At 45.3% G+C, this 26,380-nt stretch overlaps 1 protein-coding gene across 2 annotated transcripts in view; it reads left to right on the forward strand.

Moving 5' to 3' along the window:
- Positions 1-303: 303 nt before the first annotated feature.
- The window catches only part of sema6a (sema domain, transmembrane domain (TM), and cytoplasmic domain, (semaphorin) 6A), a 104,979-nt gene continuing 78,902 nt past the window's right edge, over positions 304-26,380 (forward strand). For both annotated transcript variants that reach the window (XM_062381656.1, XM_062381657.1), the window contains exon 1: positions 304-686. The gene's annotated coding sequence lies outside the window, so the exon portion shown is untranslated. The remainder of the gene's footprint in view (positions 687-26,380) is intronic.

Here is a 26,380-nt window from a genome sequence, read left to right on the forward strand (position 1 = left end):
ATGACACATAGCCAGCAGAACAGCGAAAAAACGCCACTTCATTTAATCTTCTTTTTTTCTCCAAATAACCTCTTCTTTCTTGTTTTCCTATTCTCTTTATTAAAAGCTATTAATATCGCACAGGCTTTCTCCTTCGCCAAAGCTCATTCTTATGAAATACCGCTGCGTAAAAATAGAAATACAGTTGGCCATAACTGGCACCCATTGACACAATAGCTCCCGTTCCACAGACGAAGCTCCTCCCTGTGTGTGTGTGTGTGTGTGTGTGTGTGTGTAGCGGGTGGGTGACAGCTGGGCTCGCTGCGCTCCGCTCCAGTCTGGTAAGGAGCTTCATCTCCAAATAGGATGACCGTCGGCTTTTGTGGAAGGTACTGCGCTCGTGCTCCGTAGCTAGTTCTGGGACACCCGGTTCGCTTCCGTCCGTTCAGCTCACACCTTGGGTTGCGGGAAAAAGCCAGAAGCGTCGGTGGGTTGTTATTTCTTCTCTAGTGTGGATTTCCGATGGATATTCCGATCTGAAGAGGTGTGATTTGAGCGCGGCATGTAACAGAAAGAGGCGCAGGAGAAAAGTAGCGCTCGTATTGTTGTTGTGAATCGTCTGAACTGCTTTCAAGAGCCGCGTCTCATGGATTACTAACGGACAGAGCATCTACTATACCGAGGTGGATCCATTCATGAGCTGAAAGGTAAGATTTCTTTGTTTATTTCAAAACTTCACGTGCGCTCGGAGCGTCTTTCTCCGGAGCCCCGGAGGCTCGTTTTCTGCCGGGCGACAAGTGCACGCACGCGGCACGGGATTACTCCATCCGCTCAGGGCGATTTCGCAGATATTTATACATATACAAAGCATTTTAAACTGAAATTAAGTTATAGAGAAAATCAGAAAGTGCCTGTTTTATTCAAATGGGAACTGCGATGCTTGCCCTACGAGACAAACACCTTCTGTCGATGTAAACAGAACCACATTTCCGTGCGTAATCCCTTTTATGCTGTTTACGCATAAGGATTAAAGAAGTGTCAGTCTAACAGGAGCTATGGCTGCTCACATTAGCACCGTCATTAGCAGGTACATGGACGGAGAATAAGAAATGTGCCTGTGGGAACTTGACCGACTGTTGTCCTCCCTCGAACGGTGCGTTTTTTCCCACCCCAGCCTCGCTCACCCTGAATGTGTTATTAAAAAAACTACTGACACAAAAACAAACAGTTTTAGATTTGAAATAAAACGAGAGAGTTTAAATGAGCCCATAATAACATATTCATGGCTGATTTGTGATGGAAAACGCACAAACACAGAAGTGCTCGCTCCATTATTGCAGTCCATGATGGGATTTTCATTTTGCCATTTATTTTCCCACGACTGGAAATTCAGAATTAGAAAAAAGCAATTTACATTTAGACTTGTGTTGCCGAGTGTGTTCACAATCTTTCTTTCAAGAAAAATGAGGCTAGAAACTTCATGTGCATTCATTAGTTAATTTCACATGCAGATTGTTATTGCTCTCTCTCTTTCTTCCTCTTTCTCTCGCTCTCTCTCTTTTAAACACACATGCATGCTCACACACTGGCCATAGGGGTGCGTTCAGGGATTTCAGGAGAAGCAGAGTGGTCAATCTGGTCCCAAAAAAAAGATCCAACAGAAATGTTTGTAATTCCGAGCAGGAGGCAAAATTGCGTCAGTCTCTGAAGTTGGATTTGGCCATTAAATCAAGGGCTGCTGCTTTAACGAGCCGGGATGAGGAGATAGAGGCCTCGCAAACCACATCCAGCCGCCGGACTGCCAACACCCAGTCAGTCATTCATTCAGTCCCTTCTCCTCTCCTCTCCTCTCTTCTCCTCTCCTCTCCTCTCCCAATACACCCCCCTCTCCCCTCGCTCCACCAGGCACTAGGGAAGGGGAAGGCTGGGAAAAGGGATTCAGCAACTCTTAATGTAGGATTTAGATTAGGAAGCGTGTGCAAGGCTGGTGATAGAGATGGATGAATCTAAAGAGTATTGAAATGCCCACAGCAAAATGTGCCTCCCGTCAGCTGATTTTCAGCAGCAGCAGCACATGGTGTTTTGGAAACATGATTTTATTATCAAGCTTAACAGAATTAAAGGAAGAAAGAAGACACACGTCACATTCCGGCTCTGAGACGAGAGGGTGCTGGGATTCATGGTTTCCCTGAAATCAATGGAAATGTTGCATGTTGCATGTTTTCATCTATGTTGGTTTTTTTTTGCTCACACTATACATGCTGTGCTGGAGATTAGACATGATGTTGAATGTGAAATAGCATAATGTTTTAGCTCAGCTCCTCCTACAACATTAGCCTTGAGGCATTCAAATGTCCTGGAGGCATTTTTTTGAGATGCTGCACAGGCTGAACCCCCCCCCCCCCCCATGCTGTTTCATAAAGGCTACAACACCAAAAAAACCAAGCGCTAATCCTGGCTTTTGAGAAAGAAAAAAAAAACACTTTATACATTGACATGTCATGATGCTGCTGCTGACATGAATTACAGCATGATTTACCTTTGTGACAGAAGCCTGCCGCTCCTCTCTTCCTGGGGAGGCAGAACAGAGCGACCAGAGTTGTTACTTGTATTTGGAGCAATGCTCTGCGGAGCGTTTGATCCAGCCGATCCCCCAACAATAGCGATGGGGATGGCATTGTGTGTGACTGATGTGATTTGTCACACTGTATGTGTGTGTGTGTGTGTCAGAGAGAGAGAGAGAGAGAGAGAGAGAGAGAGAGAGAGAGAGTTAGTATTTACCTTTTGCCGTACAAATGCAGATGCAGCCTGAGGATAGTCAGCTTGAATAATTGATAAATGGCTTTGTTCCGATTCAAATGAATTGCCCCTCTACTCCAAACAACGAGACAGGTCAGCTGCTGTTAACCACTGCTCCTCATTCAGCCAGTGTCAATACCCAGCATTCAATAGTGTTTGTATTTATGCATAATGCATATTTCATAAAAGCCATGTTTTATTGATGCACGTCCTTGGTGTGTGGGCTGGTGTTTTTTTGTTTTTTTAATTAGAGTGTGAGAAAGCATCAAACCCCTCTCACTCATCTGCATGTGATTTATTGATGCTTAACCCATTTTCCAGTTTTCACATCTTTACTAAATTGCCACTGCTCCAATTACACTGCCTTAACGCTAAATCTGCTCGAGCGGTGGAACATTAAAAACACATAATCGTGAGCTTGAGTGTGTGTTTGAGCACATTTTGTTTTCAGGGACACAGGTCAGCACAATCAGAGAAGCTTGCGCTGAAATGAAACTGTCCATCACAGACGTGAGCGTGTGCTAATTTTTCTGAAGTTGTGATTCATCTGCCGAAGGAGGTAAAAAGAAAATACAGGAGATGTTGTAAACTGCTAATAAATTACACAAACTTCTCCTCTGTGTAAACGCTTTTCCACTTTTCCTCTGCTGGTAAGATTTCCTTCACCCCCTGAAGTTGAACTCATTATTTGATAAACGCCTTAAATCTGATTTAAGAGAACACACTGAATAATATGCAGTTTGAGGGACGATGGCTGGAGACCCGTATCTCAATCTCATCTATTGCCTCTGTTGATATATATTTATTTTTCTGGAAAGGCATCGGTTTATTTGCTTCAAATTGGAACATATCGCCCACTCCTTATAGGCGATGATAAATGATGTTCACTGTACTGTAGGGATTTAATATATCTCACTGAGCAGTATGGTCAAGTGTGCTATATATTCACAGCATGGCTCATTGAAAATGTAATCTCTCGCTTGAGTGTGTTGGTCCATGATCTCGCTCTCGGTCTTACATACACACACACACACACACACACACACACACACATGCGTGGATCCATGATGCCAGTTTCCACGTTTCATTGTGTTGTTGGAGCTGGCTGCTGTCTCCCACTTAGCCTTAACCCTTCCAGCTCCCTAGAAATGACTCTCCATCGCATGCACAGAATTAACCGTCCATGTGTTAAACATTCTTCATACTCATTACATTAGCATAATTGATTGAGAGTGTTTTGTGTGCCAAGAACGCCAGAGGCATGGAGGACCAAGCGGAGGGCTTATTTCGGTCCGGGCGCCGCAAGTCAGCGGCAGAATTGGCTGAGGGTCTGTTGATGCTGTTGGTCCTTGGCAAAGCTTTGTTGTTACGAATTTAGTGAATCAGAAAGTGATAGCCAGTCCATCGAGGAGAAGGTTGTTGAGGAGCCAAACTTTGTCACATGCTCGCCAATTGAGAGCTCATCCAGAGAAACATTTTAAACCAGCTTATAACATCTGTCTAGTCCTCATGCAAATTTGTATTTTAAATACTTAGTGTATGCGACATTAACATGCAGTAATACCTTTGTCCAGGCTGACTGTGTCTGCCTGGTATTACTCAAATGGAGAGGGAATGTATTTGCAGGGATAATCCAAAAGCTGCAGGACTTTGTGTGATTGCCTGGGAGATGGATGAATGACTGGAAAAGTCTTGTTCTGCAGATCAGATGATGTAAATTGTGGAACAAAGCATACAAATATAATGTCCCAGTTCCCGTCCTGCTGTTTGGCTTTTACAGGTAAGAGCAGCCAGCTGTGAGTCATGGAGACCGCCACAGGCTGATAAGATTCATTAGGGCCACATCCGCTGCCGTGGTAATTTGTGTGGTTACTTGTTGTGTGTCATGTGGACGTTAAGCATCAGGAAAACTCCGCCACCTCTTTGTTTGCCCCTTCAGCGTTAACTCTGCCTCTAATACAGTGTTTATGTGTCTCTCTGAGGTGTGTGGTAAGAAAACCACTAATGGTGGTACATATGTGTGAGCGTGTGTTTGAGTTTGTGTGTATGATTTTTCGATAAGATGGGGTGGGGTTGGGGGGTCGGGGGGGGGGGGGGGGGGGGGGTCATGAGTGCGTACTCAGTGTGTGCTCTCCCTGTGACTGTGCGTGCAGGTTGCCTGCATGGTGTTGTTCAAGTGCATCTGTCCCTCCTCCCCAGGCCCCAGCGATTGGCACTGCATCTCTCATCTATTAATCATAGAGAGCGCTTTCTCTCCCATTCCGTTGCCATAGTTTCAGGACCTGAGACAGTGTTGGGGTGTCTGGCTGCTCAGAGAGAGAGAGAGAAAGGAAAGAGGTGTGACTCTGTAGGAAAGGAGGAAATGATACAGGCTAAACAGCGTGGCGAGGGGAAGGCAGAACAATTGAAACGGAGCAGAGGAGGAGAGAAGGGAAGTGGTTGAAAGAGCGATGGTGGGCTAACACACTGAGCTTGTCCTCCACATGGATGAGTGTGTGTCGAGAACCAAAATGGATTTTATATTTCGGTGGTGAACCCCGCTATCTCCCTCTGTGCATGCATCTTTTCACTTTCTCTTAAACAGCTCTCTGGTTCCTAAGGAGAGCAGAAGAGGATTTTCACAGGAGGCATCATCTTGTGAATAGTGTGGTCAAAGGGCCGGTGCATCTCCTGTGTGTTACAGTACATTGAACTGCTATTATTTCACCTTTCTTTACAATGGGAAAAAACTTCCAATGCGCTGAGACGGAAGATGGGCCAGGGCCTCCTGTTTCATGCTCAGTTGGATGTTTTGATGGTAAATCATGCTGAATTCATGTGTTATTCAATGCCCGACAGCTATGGAAATCGACTGTGGAAATGTCTGAGGCAAGGAATACCTTCTGCTATCAAGCCCTATCTCTCCATCTCCGTGTCTTTGCATTTATCTGTCTGTCTTTCACTCTTTTTCCTTTCCCTTTCCCACTTTCTTTCTCTCTAGCTCCCTCAACATTAAGATTCGCTCTCCTCTGTGCAGAAGGAACACTGAACATGCGCCGTTACTTCCAGAGAAGCAGTTATTGTTTTGGCTTTAGGCTTTGCAGCTCCCATATGACCTCATAATCTCATTTGGGCCTTTTAATGGCTAACCATGCACTAATGTGGTGGTTGTATTATCGCCTTGTCTCATCACATCATACCCTGCTGGTGAGCATTGCCAATGGGAGCTTTTGGAGAGTAGGCTACCGGCAGCCCTGTAATCATGGGATTTTCAGCACACACAACTACCTTTCACTCAAATGCATGAACACAATTACACAAAAAAAACTCTCTAATACACACACAAGAGACACATGTAAGTACACACTTGAGAGTAGGAGGAGGATAGAGAAAGCTTGTTCATTGTTACAGCACTGCACAAAGTGAGCGCCAATGGGCACAGAACCAAGAATACCTGATTGCAGACACCGTCATCCTCCATGTATGGACCTTCTGCAGGGGGAATCACCATTAAGGGACAGGCGGACAAAGGAAGCAGTGAGAGGGTGCGTTTGCTCTTTGTGCTGCGGTGCCACTAAGGTGCTTTTGGCCCTTTGAAGTGATGGGATTGCAGGTGACATCATAGCGGTGGCATTCTCAGGTGTAGCAGGTAAATTGATCCAGCTGGGGGAAGGGGTAAAGGTGTTTCAATGCTTCTTGAGTATCGGTGGAGGCAGGCATGCATGGCTCTGTGTGTGTGTGTGGACATACGTGTGTGTGTGTGTGTGCATCAGTCATCAAAGCAGAGGAAAGCCAGTGTGTAAGGTGATCTGTATGCTCACGGCAGAGCAGCAGTCCTACCCTCCCAGAGGCCGTAAGCCTCGCTGAATGTGGAACAAGCCTCTTCTTCCTCAAAAGCCCCGCTGCTGGTTTCCGAACGCGTGCCAAACTAGACAGATTTAGTTTATTATAAATGTTTCTGGGTTTCCCTCACAGCAACACTTCAGGATAAATGATCTGTCAGCGGTGATATGGTTTCACTCAACGTGACATCGCTTCCTAATCTCGGGATGCAAACATTTATTAGCCGGCCTGAAACCTTGCCGGCACGAGCTCGTCTCAAACAAGCATCGACGGATATCCTAGACAGCGGGTAATTTGTAACAACCGTCCCCGGCTCATCTGACACACTGATGATGATGATAGATTGCTGCAATTGGCCCTGGGTGATTATTAATTATTTCCAGGTGACTGGTAAATCCTTACAATGACCTGAAGTTATTCTGACGCATACACATGAAACGTAATAAGGAAAGATTTTTCAGCCAAAGAAAAAAGCAATTAAAAGAATTTAGATAAGATGATCAAGCTGAAACCAATTAATATCTGAAAACCCTCAAACAAGCAATATAATTTTAGAATATATTCACAATGGTTATTAGGGAGAATAGATAAATAGAGGCGAATGTGTTTCAGAGTTGGAACCAGTGCTGAGAAATCAGTCCTCTCCCGGTCACAGTGGCTGGCAGACTACAAGTGATTCCCCTGAGGGTCCTCTATTTCACAATCCAATCAGGCAGGACTCAGAACAATATTACCCCTGTGTGTGTGTGTACATTTATTATATAGCTAATGAACAAATTGCAGCCATGTGGCAAAGCCTGGTGGCATGGCTGGTGAAAATAGAAACACACACACACACATTTTCACAGACTCACACACCACACGCACAGCCACCGTCTTCCCCCTTTTCACCACAGTACACACAGATGCACACACACACGCCCTAACCACAAGGCCCCCAGTGTTCTTGGCCCGTCTGACCATCAGCTCATGCGGAGCGCTGGGCTGGGAGTACTTATCATCACTCTGCTGAGAGGAGGCCTCACAAAGGCCCACTCACATCACACACACACACACGCACACACACACACACACACACACACACACACACACACACACTGCTCAGGCTGCTGGATTGATTAAATGTACGGTGTGACAGCAAGCCTGAGCTGAGACAAGGAGGAAGAAGAAAGCGTGATGGGCAAATGGAGACTTGCAGGAGCAGGTAGACAGGAAGTAGATAAGTAACCCTTTCTCTAATGAAATACATTTTAATACATTTTACTTGCTTTGCCAGATACAGTACCTAAGTTATGTTTCCTCACAACGCAGGAAAGAGAAAATCAATATTTTCTTGTCCACAGAAACTAAAGGAAGGTGGTCAATGTGACTGTTGGACTTTGGTCTAATTAAATACTTGGTTGAGAGGTGGGATTTGTGAAGTACTCCAGCCAGCTTCTAGGTGGCGATCAAGACTCTTTGGCTTCACTTCTGGTCGTCATGATGTCATCTTGTTTATGGTCTGATGCCGCAAGTCGCTATTTAGATAAGAACACACTTTACGCCGAAACAACGTTGCCTGAACATAGCTATAAAAAAAATCTTGGTTATGAATAACAAGTTCAGTACCACTCTGATGTATGTATGATGAAATATGAAGTCACAGCTAGTAGCTAGATAGCTTAGCTCAGACTGCAAATAGCCTGGAGGAGGTGCTGCTAGGCTAATTTTGTAACTAGCTGTTTCCTCTGTTTCCTGTTTTAATGCTAAGCTAACCAGCTGCTATTGGTTGTTTCATACTTACTGTACAAACAAATAATTATATAAATTGTCTCCTCTACCTATATAGCCAAACATTTATATCTTTCCCTAAATGGCCATTCATTGAATTGGTCCCGAGCTGACGATATGCAGATAGATAGACAGTTTGTAGATATCAGTTTGTTTCTTACTATATATTCATGGATGCAAATTTGTAAAAAAATGAATCAAATCGTCAAGAAAAAAGGAAACAGATAGACTGTGATGGAGAAATCCAGAGTAAGCAGTAAGCACACAATCAGGTGGGGAAGGAACTCTCTGACTCAAAGTGGTAACTGGGATATTTAAGTGGACTGGGAGAGAGAGGAATCAAAGAGAGGCTGAGGAGGCAGGCAGCGTGGTTTCCAGGCACTAGCTGTAAAAAAGATATAAAAAAACTCAACACGACTTCTCGAAATTATTCCTCGAGAATAATAATTACAATTTCACCCTGCCCCCCCACTCAAACCCCTTTAATGTGGACAAAAGATGCTCCATATGTGGGCAGGTAATCACGCTCGCGGGGTTGATAGGCTGTAAGACAGACAAGCTGTGAGGCAGGAAAAGAGAAGTTGCACCTTGCATGGTAATGCACTCATTCACCGCCTGCTCTGATAATGTTCACAGCAGGCTCGGATTGATTCATTCATCACAGTCTACTGAGAGCCCTTTTCACGTCATTTGTTCCAAAGCCCCTTTGCTTTTTTTCTCAACCTGTTAATTTGATCTGTGTGCTTACTGGAGTATTCATGAATTCATGAATCTGAGATATTTGTGTATTCACGCGCTCCTGTATACATCGGTATATGTGGTGGATTCTGCAATGAGGCTTATTTTGGTCTTGCTGGAGTTTGGTTTGATTGGGCAGCTCAGGAGGTGAATACTGAAACACAGCATCTTTTGATCTACTCCCATCCTCATGAGACCATCTCATCTGTTTCACTGAACAACTCCTCTGTATTTGTTGTATACTATGGGATCTGTTTAATTTAATACAAAATAACCAACAAATCCTCTGTTTATAGATCCCGCTATTATAGAGCAATTGAACCTGTGCTTATTAAATTGAGTTTGCAGTCTGATCGATGTGGCTATGTGCCCAGCTCCTCGGCCGAAGGGCTCATGAGTTCAAACTGTTAGGACATCATAACAGAGAATGCTACTGGGTTTTAACCCGGGCGAGATTATTAAAACATGTGTTTTCCCCCAATATTAAACCCTGTTTGACTCAAGGCTTTAAGCTGCTGCTCTCACATGTTCGACAGGTAGGAAAAACAGAATATGGCAAATTAGTCTCCCTTCGTTTAGTTTCTCTCCTCTTCCCTGTCTTCCCTTCTCTTCCTCTGCGGGAACATGTGATGATTTCAGTAATGCTAGCTAGTCTAGTAATGCTAGCCTGGTAACCAGATAGGAACACAGAATGGCAGGTAAGACTATCTAGACCCTTGAGCTGCTTTAATCATTTACATGGTATAGCTTCTTATTGTCATGGTTATCAAGGAGGCAAGGTTTTCGTCTGCGTCTGTTTGTTCTTAAGCATGAGCACGCTAACAACTAATGGATGGATTAATACAAAACTTGAGGAAGGATGTGATATGAGTGTGTGAAGAACTCATTATTTTTTGTGTGGATCCGAATCAGGGCACAAATCCAGGCATGGTTTTTCACACTTTCTTTAACATTAAGACATTTTGGCCTCTATTACTAGTTTTTCACAGAATAATTAATTGGAACTTGATGAAAAACTATCAGGCTTATATAGGAGACTGATATCTATGAGTGTGTGCAATTTGGTGCAGTTTGATTCCAATTTATTTGTTTGTAAACTCTTTCATCTGGGGAATCAGCAGACCACAAGCGGTGGACCATCATTTTGTGAGTTCTCCTTCAGGTATTGGAGAGAGTGGTGTTGCTGTTGCCTGGGGCTCCGCTACCTGGCCTCTACTTTGGGTTCACGCCGCAAAGTTACAGTTTGTTACATCAGCGCACACTACAACAAAGAAATCAGAGGGCACGAAGAGGAGGTGGGCTGAGTCGTTCGGAGGTGTAGCTCTGACCTAGATTGTATTGTGGAGTTTTGGGGTGTTGGGTTGATCCTGTGGTGTCGGGCCTATTGTTGTGGTTGTCGACTTTGATGTTCATCCCTCCCCCTGTGCTGCGGTGGGCTTGCCCGCTCCTGTGAGGCGCAGTCATCCACGGCCAGCTGAATTCCCTCTAGCTGACTTGCTTGATTGTCGCACACTCTATCTAGTGCAAACAGGTTTTCATGCTGCCACCCGATAAGATGGGACATGGTGGTGTGTTCTCGTTGGCGCCACCGCAGCAGTCATTTGTTTCACACATTAACAGGTGAAGGACTTAGTGGGTTTGTCTATGTGTGTGTGTGTGTGTGTGTGTGTGTGTGTGTGTGTGTGAGAGAGTCAGGCTGTCTGTCTGTGTGACCCAGACTTTCAGTGAACTGTCACAGATAACACAGGCTACTCCAATAAAGACATGTCATTACAACACTGTGAAGAATGAGGATATGATCACTTATCTTTGTGTTGTTTGCACACAAGCGTGAACAAACAACCATAAATACATGAAGTCAATAGAGGAAGCTCATAAACCTGTGACAGCTGAGTAACTGAGGTTTGACGTATTTAAATAACTAGGTTTGAAAGATATCCGATCATAGAAATTAGCTACATAACTGGGCTTTTGCTTTTTTATTATCTTACATGCCTCTAGTGGCACATGCTGATCCTAACTTTGCACAAAGTTGTTCAGGCTTAGGAAGGAATAAGCAAAGCTGTTTTTAAACGAATCGCTATTATAGAACCATGGCATTCAAATTTCACAGAAGCTGTGGTGTCACCCACTCGCAGTTCACCAGTTCTTCATTAATTCTGCACCATGAGATATGCTGATGGGGGGGACCATTGTGCGGCGCTTCTATTCATTTCCATTTCTCGTCCGCGTCTCAGACTGTCTCCGTACGAAGCGGCGTACATGGCCTCCATTACCTTGGGAGGTCGTATTTCTTACCTCCGCCACTTGCATAATAAGGCGTGACTTTCTATTTGAGTGCTCTCATTGCCTGTCCCACCCTGGAGGCAGATAGTTATTCCTTAATCACGGTGATTTCCATGCTTGTAACACCGGGCTAATTACTATTGTAAATACCGCCTCAGTTGTGAATATAGCATCGGCTGAATGGAGAGTGAGAGAGCGCAGGGGACGTGCATTTAATGAATTGATTGTTATTTGGAATTCCTTTTGTAAATGATAGCAGTCAATCTGACACAATGGAGGCGGAGCTGAGGTATTTCCATCCAGGGCAAGAGTAGATTTTCTACTCTGGATGAATCAGAGTTATTATGTTGGTGAAGTGTCCAAACCTCTAGGTAGGATGTGTGCTGACAGCACTTCAGTTCAAATCCTCCCCTTCTCTTTTGAATGACTCTTCTGAGTAATTTCTCATCCACTTTTCATCCTTAATTCCTTGTGCCACTATATTGAGATTAAATAAAGATTGTGGTTGGGGGAGATATCGATTCCAGTGGCTAGATTGTTAGCCGATTCTCAAGAGCTTTTTATAGCCATTAGCAACGGTTATTCATTCCCTGGGATGCATTGTATTACATCTAAGGAGGGCATAGGGCGGATGGTGAGATTCTAATCAATAGAGGCATTAAGACTGTTTTGTCCTCTTCTCACAAATGGCCGGTATAATTACGAAACGTCCCCCATCATGTTTGTACAGCGATGTCTCTCTCGTAAAAATATTTTTTTTATCTCAAGTTTTTATGTCAATGACAGTTTGAAGTTGGAAAATAAAGAATAAACAAGCAATGGTTCAAGTATTATCATCGTATGAAGTGGTCATAAAAAGTGCAGTGGCAGAAGCAGAGCGGGAGGGTTTGTCATAGAAGCAGCTTGCGCTCCACAGCGGGCCTGCCATATGCCTGAAGTAAGCAGAGCTAAAAGGAGATATAATTCACAGAGGGACGTAACGAGGAGCCGGACACAGAGAAAAGAGGGGAACCCAACAAGTGGAGAGGCTTCGGTTACCCTTTTAACTGATAGCCATCTCTCAAATGGACAGAGAGACGAGCGCACCTGTATCGCGGCCATTTGAATAAGAGGACAAATTGTGTATTTTATTACCTGGAGGGATGATGGAACTTTATCCACCGCTGAGGGGTTTTATGATGCTGGCGTTTGATGAACAAATATGAGCGAGAGATAACAAGCTTTAGACAAGCTTTTATGACATTGTGACGGTTGGCTGGGAATTTGAGATGATACAAAAAGTACACACCCACACACTCATGCATATACACACACACTGGCACCCAAGAACGTGCGCCCCAGAGAGTGTATATCATAGATATAGCCTCTCAGTGTCATGCAAACATCCACAGCCACTCAGCAACACTCATTGCCTCAGGGTGCAGACGCTCTATATGCTGTGGGCTGGGTTGCGTGTGCGCCCCGCTCTGGTATCTACTATCAGGGTTTTGGGCTGGGTTCCGTGTATCATGTGTCCGTAGGCTGGACATGTGCTGGGAGTCAGATGACCCCGTGGTGGTATCTGATCCGTGAGAAGCCTGATTCTCTCACTGTGGTTGTCTTTGTGTCGCTGGCGTCGGATGTTTGGTGTTTCAATTAAAGGATGAGAAAGTCAGGTGAGACGCACGGACTAGAAGTGAAACAGCTAATGGATTAATCAATTAGGTGATTGCCACTAAGTTGATGAACTGGTATTTTGGCTGATCAATTTAGCAAAAACGGAACTAAGCAAACATGTGTTGGTTCCAGCTCCTCAGTCAGGACGGCGTGATTCTTCTCTTCTTCATTTACGGTGGTGAACTGAATACCTTGTGCTCTGATAAGACAAAACTATTTAAATACATTATCTCTGGCTCATTTTTCACTACATTTCTGACATTTCATAGATAAAAATGATGAATGTGTTAATTAAAAAACAATCTGTTGATTAATCGGTAATGAAACAATCATTATTTGCAGCTCTGCTAATGACACAATTTCATTAATGCGATGCACGGGGTGGTAGGTACAGTGAGATGTTCAGTTACTTAGGTTCTCTGAATGAGTTCAAAAACAAAAAGCTCAAATCAATCCATATAAAATGCAGGTTAATCAATTACAAGTTCGCATCTATACCTTGACGTAAAATAACATACAGTGACAGACAATTTTAACATTTTTGCCCCCCCCCCCCCATAGTGCAACAGTGGCATCTAAAATCTAATCAGTCTAATGTTCCATCACATAAACATCACACGCTCTACTAAAACAGATTTCTCTGGTTTGATGGTTTTTGGCACCGTCATTCTCTACAGCTCAACTGGGAACCATAAACAAAGAGGTATTTGTTTATGTTCTTGCATCATATACAATTTACACCATCTACTGTGTCCAATTGCTTCCAGTTTTAATATACGTCACAGTAATCGAATATGAAGATTTGGCCAAATGAAGTCGAGTCTGAGTCATGTTTTCAAACAGCACGACCGCTTTCTCAATTCCAGATATTGTCAGTTTGCTGAATAGAGCGTTTCTCTCCCTCGCTGGGATCTGATGATAAGAAATGTCACAATTAGCACAGGTAGATGTGATCGCAGGGTGCCGGCTGTGTTCCCTGTATTGAAAACACGCGACGGAGAACAAGACTCGTCATTGAGCATTCAATCAAACCTGTGTGATTTGGTTTCTGCCCACCCACCCTGCAGACCAGGGGATGTAATCTATCCGGGTCGATCACAAAGAGCCATTCAACTGGACTTCCTTCCCCCGAACAGATTCAATGCGTAGATAACACAAACAATCTTCATATGATATTTCCCCCTTTGTTTTTTTTTTAATGTGCAGAGATGCAAAGAAACAGTGTTCGGTCAAAAGCTAATTTGTCCCCTCAGGTCATATTTCTGACATCTTCTCCTTAAGCATAAGTCACATCTTTGTTTATAACTGCTGGGCTGTGTCTGAACGATGCAGTTCCGTTTCCGTCTGTTGATCGGATCTGTGTTTCTGTTGCTGTCTCATTCTGTTTCTTCGGGATGGAGTTCACTATGCTCCTCTGTATGGTGCCTCCTGCTAATTAAACTGTTTTCTATTTAGGCTCCACAGACCTGTTGTCAGAACCACATCGGGTCAAATGAATAAGAGGATGTACCTAAGGGGCGGTCCGACCTCTGCTCTTAGAAAAGCAAGTGGAAAAGTTCTTCATAAACAGAAGAAAATGGAATCCCAACTGTTTTACACCCAGAGATGTGTTTTCTTTAAACGCATATAGACCAGCTAAAAAATATGAATACAGATCGTATCCATTCCCGTCGTAGACAAAACTAAATGTTAGCCCATGTTAGTTTTGGACCGGCGGAAGAGGGGTTTCAGAATTGTATTGTCTGCATGAATCCAAATGAAAATGTTGGAAGGTTATTTTAAAAAGCAAAAAAAAAAATGCAAAAGAAGTTCCTGCTCTCATCCTTTACAAAGATTTCAGCTGTTGACACACTGTACTGGGCTGTAGATTCCAGAGTGTGTCTGTGAGGAGGAGGTGGATGAGGAGGAGAGAAGAGAAATAGATCTGCCTTTGGTGGAGGTCATCCTCCCAAGTGCACAGTGTGGTGCTCTTGTAGTTGAAAATGTGGGCATATTTCTGGTGCGAACATGTGTGCGAGTGTGTGCACATCAAAGTTTCTGTTTTTATGTGTTTCCTCTGTACTTGTGCCTTCCCCGCGGTGAGCTTGTGTGTACTTAGGTGTGCACGAGCGAGCGCTGTTGCCGCTCTCTCTCGACCCCCTACGAAGTGAATATTGCAGCGCTGGGAAAGCGGACCGGGGCCGGAGCTGCAGAGGCAAAGTGAAAGAGGAAAAAAGGGTACACAACCTGCACACAGACCCTTCTTTATACCCCATTAATAACACGGTTCCATGAAGGGCAGCCTCGGGCCACAGAAGGTCTGTCAAGGTAGTTCATTGTGCGGTAGGAAGTGAGTTGTTCATATGGTAATAGCTGCTGGAGCGGGCTCCTTCAAAGCCCGTTTGTTTTAGTGAAAGTTGTAGTCACTCATTGAGGGGGACTGGATGGAATGTGACAGGGTGCACTGCTGTTTAGTTACTGTAGCTTAATTGACCCTGAGAAAGCCGAGCAAAGCCAGGGGGAGAAGGAGGAGGAGGAGGAGGAGGAGGAGGAGGAGGAGGAGGAGGGTTTGCTCGACAGAGGGAAGTAGAGGAAGAGGTAGAGGGAGGGCAGAGCAGCGGGGTGCAGAAAACAGAAGGGAGAAATTTATAGAGGCGGAGTGAAAGAAGGAAAAGAAGCTTGATTACGGCGGAAGCAGCTTTCCACTGGAATCTGTTTTTCTGTTTAGTCGAGAGGAAAGAGCTGTTATTGGTGGAAGCGCTGCACAATGAAGTCTCCTCTGCTAATGAGCCAACTTGTCCAGAATCATCATCTTTATAATTATTTACTTCATCGTTATTTACGGTTCCATTTATGTTTTTTTCTATTCATGGCCTGCTGATCTGCTTTTTCTTTTTTTGTTCTGGGTCAGAGAAGAAGCTGAGTCTTGTCTTTTCTCATTGAGACACATACAGTCACGCGATGCTGTAGATGTTGTTTCTGCAAATCACGGTTTTCTTTCACCTACATGCTGCCGTGGTTTTATCCACGGTGGAGTAGAGAACAGTGACTCTTATTGTCTCCTATTTGGCTGACAAACAGACGTCCACAATAATGAATACAGAAAATCCGGTGCCAAGAGATATACAAGTGCACAACAGTGCCGTCATTGTCGCCAAAACCATTTAGAGAGAGCAGCCAGAGGAACCAGAGATGAGGCACAAACAAACGGAAAAATAGTTTCCAGTTGAAAACGTTGAGGCCACAAACGGTCTCCCCAGACGATCTGCCTCACCCCCGTGGTCTGAACTTTGCTGATGACTTGAGCAGTGACCACATGACTTCAGCTCTACGTGTCCGGGACCTGGCTTGAATAAATCCATCCGACCGTTAACCAGACAGCTCACCCTACGAGGGTCGTGAGCAGCCGACAGCTTTTATGATTATTGAGTCAGTGCACGTTTTCCTGTTAATAACGTACCCACTGAGATCGTGAGAGTTTTTAATCTGAGCTTTAACGTTTACTCAGGCTCGGCCGCGTCTGGATCCGCTGTCTTCATAGGACGAGGCCTCGATAAAACTTTATTTGTCTGAGTTTCCACATTCAATGTCAGGCTGTTGTGAGGTGGACAGAGATGTTTGTGTGTGTGTGTGTGTGTGTGTGTGTGTGTTTGGGTTTACATGAGTGGGTGTCAGTCTGTCTGTGTGTCTGACATTCCCCTGAAGCCATTACTAGGTAGGTCTAATCTGACAGATATGATGGATGATGACACTCACGGCCACACATGTGCACATACAATACACACGCATCCACACGCATGACGTGTTGGGAGTGGGCTGCAGCTCTGCCTTTCAGCCCAGGGTTTTTTCACTCAGACACTTAAAAAGGACCTGGATACAGGAGGAGTCAGAGTGTGAAATCCTTCTCCTGTCTCCTCTCCACCCGGAGGCCGTGAGCTAATCAAAAATGTAGAGACCTCTGCAGACCTTTGTCAGCCCCCCCATTATTTGGGTTAAAGCCGCGCTGCAATCAGGGAAGCTATTTTAAGGCGCTGGCTGCTGCTTGCCCTGTACTTCCTGAATCTCTCAGTGGGAACACGGAGTCATTGATCTATTGCCTTGCAGCCCTCGTGCACTGCCCCCCCCCCCCCCCCCCACCCACCTACCCTTCCTTCTCAGTGAAAACCCACAAAGCGTCTCCACCCTGCAGCTTTCACCTTCACACGGCACAGCCCTGATGCTGTGAGTAAATAAAATATCAGCGGGGAAAGAAGGTTGAAAAAGCTTCATGTGACACCATCAGCCGTCACTTCACAACAGCCTGCACCTCTCGAAGGCAGTTGCTACTTATAGTGGGTTTTCGGCGCACAGAGTCTGTGAATTATAGTTCATACATAATGAACGTGGAGACCTCTGCTCCTCTGCGCAGTGTTCGGGAAGAGAACACTATTCCTCAGGTAGGTGAGCTGAAACAAAGACCAAAAAAAAAGGCGTCCCGACTCTCCAGCAAAGCATTAAACAGCTCGGCCGAGCGCGAGTGCTGATGATGAACAAAAAGCCCATGTGCCTCTCTGTGAGAGGAGAGATTTTTCTGTTTCTATTCCGCTGTGCTGCTGCTGCTCAGAGGGGAGATTTAGCCTGTTTTTTTTAATGTAATTACTTTCTGGAGTGGATCATTTAACTGACGAGTGACTGTGCACATTTCCTGTATTGGATAAACCTCTGCAGTGATTGGGATTTGAAACAGTTTCTGTGGAACATACAAAGTGAAATGACTCATTACTACCGGCTTGGCGGAACAATTATTGATAAATGTCCCAATCTTGCCCGACAGTGAGTTGTCTTCTATACTTTTTAAGAAGAAATTTGACCAGGTATGAGGTCACCGTGCACACCTCACCTGCTCCGGCTTGTCAGGACTCGGTGACATTGGGCCGTGCGGCACGAGAGAGGACTGTGGGAGAAAAACCCTGTGTCTACAAATATCCCACATTCATCTTCCTGTCTCTTCTGTCTGAACTGCGTCTGTCTCTGTGACTGTTTGTCCTCCCTGGCATTACGTTCTCTAAGCCCTGCGGTCAGCCTAGAAGAGGTGATAGGAGAAAATGGCCCGTTTAATCCCGGAGTATGTGGGTGTGTATTAGTGCGGCCGTGTGTGTGTGTTTGTGTGCTTAGTGATTGTTAGTGCTGCTTGGAGCTTGTGCGCCTAATCTCTCATAGAAAAAAAAGAGAGTCAATAGAATCGAACTGTTTTTCAAAGAGATAAGGAGACTTTTGAATGGTGGAATAGTTGAAAGGCGTGGGCTAAGTAATTCACATTAAATCCTCGGAGTTGAGACGTAACGACTCATGAACGCATTTACCCAAACTGCAACTGGAGAGAAAATGTTCCTTACTCTATCAAATCTGTTATTCAAATGAATATCATCAGCCGGCTTTCAAATACACTTTTCTCCCCTCTTGAGTTAATCCGGCACCATTGAGCGTTGGGGGGGGGAGGGGCCCGCCGGAGTCATAATGCAACTATTGAGTCATCTCGTCAGTGTGACATGTGCTCCGGTTCACCAGCGATCGGATTTGTTCGTTCGAAAAGGCCCCCCCCCCCCCCGCCCCCCCTCAACTTCTCAATCATCAGCTGTCGTTGACACAGTCGGTTCCTCCGTCTGAGGCTCCTGCTGCAGACTGTCCCGCTATGTCTTTGTTTGTTTTGGTAATGGATTCCAAGTTGCTATTGTTGCTTATGGCACTTGGTGATTGATGGGAAAAATTCACCTTCTTTTAACACCTCCCACCCCCCTCCCTCTTTTCCCTCCCCAAACCCGCCTTGCGTGGCTGCCACGATGGACACACAGCGAGGGAGAACAAGTTCCATCCTATCCTCCTGACAAAGTGACTCACTGGCGTCCGGGTGCCTTTAAATCACGACGGAGCCCTTTCTGTAAACAAGGTTGAATCTGTGTGGCTATGACAGCGCAGCCTCCGAAGGAAAAGGCTGAGATTATATGCGTGGACGGTTTGGGGGTCCCTCTATTCATCGGTCATGTCACCCCATGGGGGAGGACTAATTGGGGGCCCCAAAGAGCCCCCTGTTTTGTACCCGCTGCTCACAAAGACATTGGGGTGCGGTCGCGTAGAGGACGGGGGTGACGGAGAGCGGCAGCAGGGGGGGACAGAGAGATAGAGCAGGTTTCCCATAGAATAGTTGGCTGGAACTAACGGGACGGGGGCCCTCGCCACTGGGTCGCGAGGGGACGCGACACACTCATTCACTCTCACCCGATCACCCGATCACCCACCCTCACACAGACACACACACACAGTGGGGGATTCTGGTGCCAGTTGCTGGCCTCCTCTTCCACAAATGATCCAAGGCTGACCCACATAGTCAGCCATGTGTGAGGCTTCCCTTTATCCCCAAGCCCAGTTGAAACACTGAGTTATGGGTGTTCTCTGGTGCGCCCTGCCTTCTCGGCTGGGACCGCACTGGGCCCCATGTGGGCTGACATTGTTCACCATGACCCAAGGACAATGAAGCTGTTGGATGGGCCAAGAGAGAGAGAAAGAGAGATAGATAGAAAGAGAGAGGGAGAGAGAGAGAGAGAGAAAGAGGGGCGGAAGGATGGGTGGACGAGAGACAGAAAGAAAGACAGACAGAGAGAAATAGATTGAGATGGATGGAGTGAATAATTGAGAGAGGACGAGAATGGATGAGAGGGAGAGATGGGGAGATAGAAAGTGTTTGGGGTAAAAGAGACAAAGAGAAATGGCCTCTCTGGTAACAGAGGAGGGAAGAGATAAGAAAGTAAGATGACAGAGGTGAAGGGAGAGTGACAGATAGGAATGAGAGATAGGACGCGAGCGGCAGGGAGACAGATGGTGAGACGGACAGCGAGTACAGGGCTCAGCCGGTATGAGAGGGAATCGATCGCCGTGTGTGCTGGGTGTCTTCAGCTGTCGGAGCTGGATCCAGAGCGGGGTCGTTAGTGTCTGCGCAGCATGGAGCCATGGACATTAGTGGCTCTTTAACAAACTCTCTATTGATTGGGACTTAGAGGAAGACCTACATGTATGCCGAGGGATAATGTCCTGCATGTAATTAGCACCACTGGTCCGAGGGTGACATTGCACAGGACATAACCACCAAGGATAAGGAGTTCAGGTTTTTTCTCTTTTGCTAAAAGCTTAATTTCTCTCCCTGCAGTTTTTTTACGAGCCTTTTAGTGTCCTCGCCCTCACTCGTATCTTAATTCAGGAGTTTTATTCCGATAAAAGCATGTGATGACGGTAATACTAATACTTTATCTAAAAGGCATAAAGAGGATAAATCAGTGAACGGGAGCTGTGACTGTGTCACGGATCATTTCACGTGTTCCCATTTTCCTCGTCACTTCCACAGTTTCCTCCTCTCCACTTGACCGTGATTGGTGGTCGCGCCCGGCTTTTAAAGAGAGCAGTATAATTGACGAATGACTTTTTCCTAATGAAGTGATAGTGGTGACGATGACGGAGGGAAAGTGTTGCCTCAGGTGCAGCGTGACGGGTCAAGCAAATGAAGTGTTTCTGCGTTAAAATGTGCTGAAAGTTTTATATTTATATATTTATAATCAATCAAAATGAGGATATAATTTGTGTTGTTTATCAAGGTTGACAACTCATTATGTTAAGTGCAGATGTTGACCTGTAATACCAGGCAGGACAAAATGTGCAATTTGGCGACAGTGGATGCTAGCAGTTGCTATGGCCTTTCCGTGATGTTTTAATAAAACACAATAAACACACGTTGCTGCTGCGTCTGTGTCTTGCTCTGTTCTGGACAGTATCAACCAAATCATCAGGCATTTTTCGCGGTATACGATGAACTCTTCATCATAAAGGGGGCGGCTATGAATCACGAGGTAGAGCGGGTCATCTTCTAACCACATGGTCAGTGGTTCGATCCCAGTCTTGCCTTTCCCCATGACGAAGGGTCTTTGGGCAAGACACTGAACCCCAAACTGCCCCTGATGGCTTTGATTGATGTGTGACACAGAACCTCCTTCACATGCACTGTATGAATGTGTGTGTGAATGGATGAATGACACAACTGTACTGTAAACCACTTTGAGTTGTCATCAAGACTAGAAAAGTGCAGGAATGACTGTTTTGACTCGTCTACCGACCTGATATTACGTTGTTGTACCGGTTATTAAGAAGGACAATCATGTCATGTGTTGTATGGATAAGGTTCTTGTGCTTCTACGTGTGAACAGACACACAAACACACACCGTCACATAAGATGTATACATTACCAAAGACAAACTAAATAAAGTTTCAGTTCTCTTTCTTTCTTTCGTAGCAGTCGCACTCTGTGCCGTTTGTTTTTCCATTGATCAGGATGAAAGAAGGTGCTAGAGCAATGATTAAAGCAGCCATGGTTTCAACAGCAGCTGTCATGTTTTTAGGTATATCTGGAAAGATCAAAAACCTGTTCACGTTGGACAGTAAAGAAGTCATGGAAGCGTTGGATGGTATCTTTATTTGTTTTAATGGCTGTGTTGCGGCTTATTAGTTGTAGCATTGAAGATTGTATGGTTTTGATTTAGACGCTCTTGTGCGCTTCAGTTGGTGGCGACCACTTTCATGTTGTTTCATTAAAGTTCTGAAGTTATTCTCGGCTCATTTTCTCCCACTTCTACCCAGCTCACCACCCAACTTGAGTTTTAAACAAAGGATTTCATGGTTCTGAGTCAGTGTGTTTGTGTGCACGTGTGTGTAAGGAGAGGACACACACATACCACATTGAACCAGTAGCATGTCATCAAAAGCTTAGACTTAAGCGCCGTGTGTACGCAGCACGCTCTCTTCTGGAACCCATTTTAAAGTGGGGTAAAACCACATGAAAGCTCTGCCCCTATCCTTCCGCCCATAACCCCATCCCCCCCCCCCCCCCTAATTCCCGCTGCCTCCCCTCCGCTGCCGTTAGAAGATTAGACAACTTTACTAGATCTTATAATCAGAGATGTCAGCCACAGATGAAAATGCCCAGCCAAATGCATCTTGATAGTTCCCAAGAAGAGGGAGACATATGCAGGTCATTATGCCTTTTCCTCAAAGACAGCTGCTGCCTCTGGATCCCCGAGACTCCCTGAAAGTCTCTGGCATAAATGGAAGGTAATTACCATATCAGAGATCAAGACTCTGGGCTCTGACACCACTTTTTCAATTACTCAGAAAGGTTGTTAAGATGCAAATTCAACAAAATGGCTGAAACCCCCAGAGTGGGATAGGGTTTCACATCCAAAGCGGCTTCTTGAGTTTCTTAGCACATCACATTTTGACATGCAAAGAGCGGTATGGAGGTTTGGGCGGGGTGATGCAGGCCATCTATAATTCATTCTCTTCGTTAGCGTGACAACCCCACATCTCATCTCAGCACAAACTTCTCTCAATTGTGTATTCTCTGCAGAGTTTCTCTCCTCGTAGTGGCATGCAAACTCTCGTCATTCAGCCCTGATTCAGGTCAGATTTTGTGTTGATGTCGTGCGTGGAGGTTGGAACCTGACGTCTGCTATGTTTCTGTTTTGGGAAACACAAGACCCATGGTTTGCCCTTAAAATAAAAAGATATGATTTTACCCTTACATTTTTTACACGGCCTTATTCTGAAGCTCTTTCAGTGAGGATGATATCTTGCAACGTAGCAGAATTACACTGCAGTAATGTACAGAACTGAAATGTATTATTATATTTTGCAGATCTGTGATTCTGGCTTGCAGTTTTTGTATTTGAAGCCGAAAAACAAACAAACCATCTCCTCGAGTTTGAGCTGACAAGGTACCGACTCTAGTTGGCCTCCTCAAAGGCCCAGTGCTCGTTCTGCTGTGGTGCTAGCAGGACATGACAGATATGAACAGTGAATAAAACTGGCATTGCTTGTGTTTCTGCTGTTCAATCGTTTTGCAATTTCCTTGTATCGAAGAAAAGTAGTTTCTTTTAATGTCAAACATGCCCTGGTAGCAAACACATTGGACCTGGAGGATTATTTATTGATGGTAGCTGTATGTGTTGTTTCTTATGGCTACCTGTGGAGTAAATGTAGACACTAGAATAAGCTGTAGAGGAGATGAAGGAGGATCCCAGAGGGAACCAGCAGCAAAACGATGTGGATGAGGAGAAAATAGTGTGAGCTTCACCTGAATGACCAACACTGCTCAGTGCCAGCAAGATAAGAATGATATGAATAATAAGTTACACTGAAATAACTTGTGTTTCTGGTCTTGAGACATTTTACAGATTTTCCTCGTGTTGAATAAAAGTAAAAAGTCGTTTTTTATCATGTCTCCAGCACATGAGTGACAAGTTCATCTTTAATTCTATTTGTTTCTGAGAGCTCAGCAGGGATCAACTGCAGATACAAGAAAAGCCAGTAGATGAGAAAAAAGGGAGATCTAGAGAAAACAATAAGTGAAAGATGTGGAGGAGCAGCTCTGGTTTGACTGGTGCTGCCAGGAGCAGGGTGCCAGGGCCTGGAGGAGGGAAGACTCTCACTGAGGTCATGCCATGTAGGCCTCTCCGCTGGGGCCCACCCTGCCTGGCAGTCACACACAAACACACACACACATACTCACACACTCACACAGACATGCACAGAAAACCCACACTCACACACAGACACACACTGGGGCTAGTGCCAGACAGAGACTTGAGGAGACTCTATGGCTCTGTGGTATAAACGGCTGTCTGTTAACTCTGTGCTGTCCTCCTCATGATGGCCTCATTATGGCATAGCTAAATTGTGTTGGTATGGAGATGTGCGTGTGTGTGTGTGTGTGTGTGCACCTTAGGTAGACAGCATAAACACTGACTAGTTGACATCACTGGGACCAGAGTCCTGTCCTTAAGAGTCAAAACTTACTTTCTGAGGTCCTAGTTACCGTTAGTGGTCGGATGTGATTTGTGGCTGGGTAAAAGTTAATGAGTAAATGAGTGGCCTCACTAAGATATAAAGAGCCTGTCTGTGTGTGTCTGTGTGTGTGTGTGTGTGTGTGTGTGTGTGTGTGTGTGTGTGTGTGTGTGTGTGTGTGAGTGTGTGTTTGAGTAACATTGAGAGAAAAAAAACGTATAGATACAAAGACATAAAGACCTTTATGTGCGTTCATGTGCAGTATGTTTAGTCAGTATGTTTATTCAGTGTGTGTGTGTGTGTGTGTGTGATTGTGTGTGTGTGTGTGATTGTGTGTGTGAAGCCGTGCTCCCAGGGTATTCCTCTGTGCTGGTGTGTACCAACAGGACGTTTCTTCTCATCGAACACTTAAGGTTGGATGTCTTCATACAGCAAAAGGAAGAGGACTCCTACAGTTTCGAGGAAAGCACTGTGGGGCTTCTGTAATAATTCATTAGCTCCACGTATTATGCATATATACATAAAGTTCGCTTGCTTTCTATTGTTAGTGCTGTGTCCAAATTTTCCCTTGACAGTCTATACAGAGGCTTCATGCATTATGCAGATCACACAAGAGAGCTGGTTTGCTGGGGGAAAGTACGACTCCATAGCGAATTATTACAGCACACACACACACACACACACCACATTGTTTACACATTCTTACATATTCTGTAAGAAAAGGCAAGAGGAATAAGATGAGGATGTTTTTAGTTTTTTTTACATCTCCCCTGTCTCCCTCCTACTTTCATGCCTCTTCTTAGAGTTAATAAAAACACGTTGGTAGTGAGGGGGGGGGGGTTGATGTGTATTAGCATGCCATGTTTTCTTCGCTACTCTTTGTTTTTCCTTTAAGCAAACACGAGTGTTTACCGTGCGTAGCGCCATCTCCTCCCTCACTCCTCCTCTCTCACTACCACTTATCTCATTACTCCCTCGGGTGGATTATTGGCAGTGCCTCCTCTCATCACCACTCTCCGGCCCCCCCCTCTCCACGCAGTCACAAGGAACCCCTCATATTTACGCCGCCCCCCCGCACACCGCTGCACCCTCACGCTCCACTTTCCACCTTCCCTCGTTGCTCTCCATCCCGAGGTGCATACTCCCTTCTTTCGCAACACTCATTTGCGCCGCTCCCCACGGACCCAGTGCCCACGGGCCCTCGTCTCCCATTCACTCGCTGGTGCCGTTGCGGCGACATAATAACTTTTAATCGACAGCCCTCCCTGTGCTGCCAGTGTTTCATTATGGCCTTGGCTCTGCTCCCCGACTCGGGCGATTTCGATTCTTGCCGGAGCCACTCTCAATGAGCTTATGCCCCTCTCCCACTTGATTAGACGAAAAGAACGAGTGAGGGCGAGAGGGAGAGTGAGCTGAGAAAGATTAAGGCAGAAACTGTGCAAAAAGATATATTTGCTCACAGGGGAGAGGAGTGCAGAGAAGGAGGCAAACAGTCAGAGAGAGAAACGGCGTCTCACGCAGAGCTTGAGAGCGTTGGCCGGCCTGAACGACGAGCCAGCAATTGATGTCACCTCTGCTTTTAAAATAGTTAATCTGCTCCTGGAGGGACAATGACTACTTTAAGTCCCTCTCCTCTCCCGCTCCCTCTCTTCTAAGTCCCTCCCATGAGCTAAAGCCCTCTGAGGCACATTGCTCGGATTAGCTTGTGTTGTTGTTGCATCTCTTCAGCTCCACCAGCTCTAGATGCAAATGCAGCAGTTACCCAGTGTGCACTGAGAGTGAGGTGGAGGAGCGGTGTGGGTGGGTGGGTGGTTGTAATGTTTTTAATCCGAGGGTAGGACTTATGGTGGTTTTACGCAGACTGAATATTACACGTAAATCTGTGGATGTTTGTTAAACCTACTGGCACAACATAAATTGTGTTGCCTTTACGCTCGCTCACTTTGTGACAGGTTGGAGTGAAACATGAAATCACCGCTGATATCACAGCAGTATCGTGGATCCTACTCTTTAAGCTGAAAGTCCAATTTGTGTGTTGTTGTGAACACACCTTCCAACACATTCTTAAAAATAGTCAGTGTTTTTGTTTTGATGCAGATTTGTTCTCTGGCTGCAATTTCTCAGTCATTTCCCTCAGATGCTATTTAAGTCCTGGTTGGGAGTAGACATGACACTGTGAGGCAATTTGGTTTCACGATGAAAGTGACCAAAATTGTCCCAGTATGAAGAGTGTCATCACCAGTGGTGTAGTGGCAGGTTATAAGCTGGTACATAGAGTAGACCCACGTACGACAGCGTCACCTGCTTTAATCTGCTTCTGATTGGTTAGCTAGGATAAGAATATTCGATTAAGCCAGTCAGAGGCTGAGTAGGGCGGGTCATATCTGTGTTTGTCTTGCTGGTAAAATATATCATCTGCCCTTTACCTGACCTCCGTCCACTGAACTCATTCAGCCATAATGCCGGTTTTAACGATACCTCTTATAACTA

Source organism: Platichthys flesus, chromosome 3, assembly GCF_949316205.1.
Source record: "Platichthys flesus chromosome 3, fPlaFle2.1, whole genome shotgun sequence".
NCBI lineage: Eukaryota > Metazoa > Chordata > Actinopteri > Pleuronectiformes > Pleuronectidae > Platichthys > Platichthys flesus.